Consider the following 2,807-nt stretch of genomic DNA (forward strand, 5'->3'; position numbering starts at 1 on the left):
CACGAGAGAGAGAGAGAGAGACACGAGAGAGAGAGAGACACACGAGAGAGAGAGAGAGACACAAGAGAGAGAGAGAGAGAGACACACGAGAGAGAGAGAGAGAGAGACACGAGAGACCACGAGAGACCCGAGAGAGAGAGACACACGAGAGAGAGACACACGAGACCACGAGAGAGAGAGACACACGAGAGAGAGAGACACACGAGAGAGAGAGAGAGACACGAGAGAGAGAGAGAGACACACGAGAGAGAGAGAGAGACACGAGAGAGAGAGAGACACACGAGAGAGAGAGAGACACACGAGAGAGAGACCGAGAGAGACACACGAGAGAGAGAGAGAGACACACGAGAGAGAGAGAGAGAGAGAGAGAGACACACGAGAGAGAGAGAGAGAGAGAGACACACGAGAGAGAGAGAGAGAGAGACACGAGAGAGAGAGAGAGACACGAGAGAGAGAGAGAGACACACGAGAGAGAGAGAGAGAGAGAGACACACACGAGAGAGAGAGAGAGAGAGAGAGACACACGAGAGAGAGAGAGAGAGAGAGAGAGAGACACGAGAGAGAGAGAGAGAGAGACACACGAGAGAGAGAGAGAGACAGACACACGAGAGAGAGAGAGAGAGAGAGACACACGAGAGAGAGAGAGAGAGAGACACACGAGAGAGAGAGAGAGAGAGACACACGAGAGAGAGAGAGAGAGAGAGAGACACACGAGAGAGAGAGAGAGAGAGAGAGAGACACACGAGAGAGAGAGAGAGAGAGAGAGAGAGAGAGACACACGAGAGAGAGAGAGAGACACACGAGAGAGAGAGAGAGAGACACACGAGAGAGAGAGCGAGACACACGAGAGAGAGAGAGAGAGAGAGACACACGAGAGAGAGAGAGACACACACGAGAGAGAGAGAGACACACACGAGAGAGAGAGAGAGAGAGAGAGAGAGAGACACACGAGAGAGAGAGAGAGACACACGAGAGAGAGACACACGAGAGAGAGAGAGAGAGAGACACACGAGAGAGAGAGAGAGAGAGACACACGAGAGAGAGACACACGAGAGAGAGACACACGAGAGAGAGACACACGAGAGAGAGAGAGAGACACACGAGAGAGAGAGAGAGACACACGAGAGAGAGAGAGAGACACACGAGAGAGAGAGAGACACACGAGAGAGAGAGAGAGAGAGAGAGAGACACACGAGAGAGAGAGAGAGAGAGACACACGAGAGAGAGAGAGAGAGAGAGACACACGAGAGAGAGAGACACACGAGAGAGAGAGAGAGACACACGAGAGAGAGAGAGAGAGACACACGAGAGAGAGAGAGAGACACACGAGAGAGAGAGAGAGAGAGAGAGAGAGAGACACACGAGAGAGAGAGAGAGAGACACACGAGAGAGAGAGAGACACACGAGAGAGAGAGAGAGACAGAGACACACGAGAGAGAGAGAGAGAGAGAGAGAGAGAGACACGAGAGAGAGAGAGACACACGAGAGAGAGAGAGAGACACACGAGAGAGAGAGAGACACACACGAGAGAGAGAGAGCGAGACACACGAGAGAGAGAGCGAGACACACACGAGAGAGAGAGAGAGAGACACACGAGAGAGAGAGAGACACGAGAGAGAGAGACACGAGAGAGAGAGAGACACGAGAGAGAGAGAGAGAGAGACACGAGAGAGAGAGAGAGACACGAGAGAGAGAGACACGAGAGAGAGAGACACGAGAGAGAGAGAGAGACACGAGAGAGAGAGAGAGACACGAGAGAGAGACACGAGAGAGAGAGAGAGGTGAAGAGACACTGACAAATTTAGAGAGAGAGAGAGATAAAGAGGCAAATACACATTCATTTCATTAATATTGCGCTACAGAAAATAGCACAGGTTTCTATGTTTTATCTGTCACCAAAATTGCAATGACAAGAGTAGGGAGTAACAGCCATCACAAGGATGATGGTTGTAGCAAGGCTGGAATATAACCAATTTTGGAATGGAAATTTGACAGGTCACGCCCCGTTTCACAGAGTTCAATTAATTAATACCAGGTGCTATTAAAGACACTGAATATCTAAATGTCAAAACAAGAATCGCTGTCCCATCGTTGGGGAAAAGTTAACATTATTTGCCTGGAAGCCATTTTCCTGATTTGGCTGAGAGTTCCATTTTGTGTCCCCACCCAGAACTTTGCTGGCTATGCATTCCTTACTATGAGGTAATATGAAAGGTTGTCCTTATATTCCTTCTCAAGATTGTGTCTCCTCCCTTTGCTGAATGATCACCGCAGGATGTAGAATTAGTCAAGTTGACACAGACTTTCCAATTAGTCCCCCTTCCTTCTCTAGTTATTGCCTCATCACGGTCATTCAGCCAATTAGGGATATCTCTGCTTAGTATGAGCAATCTGTGTAACTAAAGCAGGTGGTGATACCATTTGATCTGTCCACTTGTAGAATGCATAATAGTGCTTTAGTTTTGAAATAATGACTAACCTCTAATTTAGTACCAACTTGTAGGCATGCCAAACTGTGTAATCCCTGGATGCTGCCTGACCTGCTGTGCTGTTCCAGCAATAAAGTTTCAACTTTGATCTCCAGCATCTGCAGACCTCACTTTCTCCCTGTGTAATTAACGATCAGCTCCTATCTGTTTTCTCTATATAATCCTGTGGTATCCTGATGTACTTTGGAAAAACACCAAGCCACAGTTAGGACGGCGAATTCCCCATGATATTTTTTTTTCTTTGTTTTTTTTACACCCGGGTGGCCAGTGACAAGCAGTGCCCTACTCAAAAGGCAATGCTGTGTGATTAGTTTTTAG

This window comes from Chiloscyllium plagiosum, unplaced genomic scaffold (assembly GCF_037043375.1).
Source record: "Chiloscyllium plagiosum isolate Xiang-an unplaced genomic scaffold, Cpla_swu_hap1 HiC_scaffold_39, whole genome shotgun sequence".
In the NCBI taxonomy this organism is placed as follows: Eukaryota; Metazoa; Chordata; class Chondrichthyes; order Orectolobiformes; family Hemiscylliidae; genus Chiloscyllium; species Chiloscyllium plagiosum.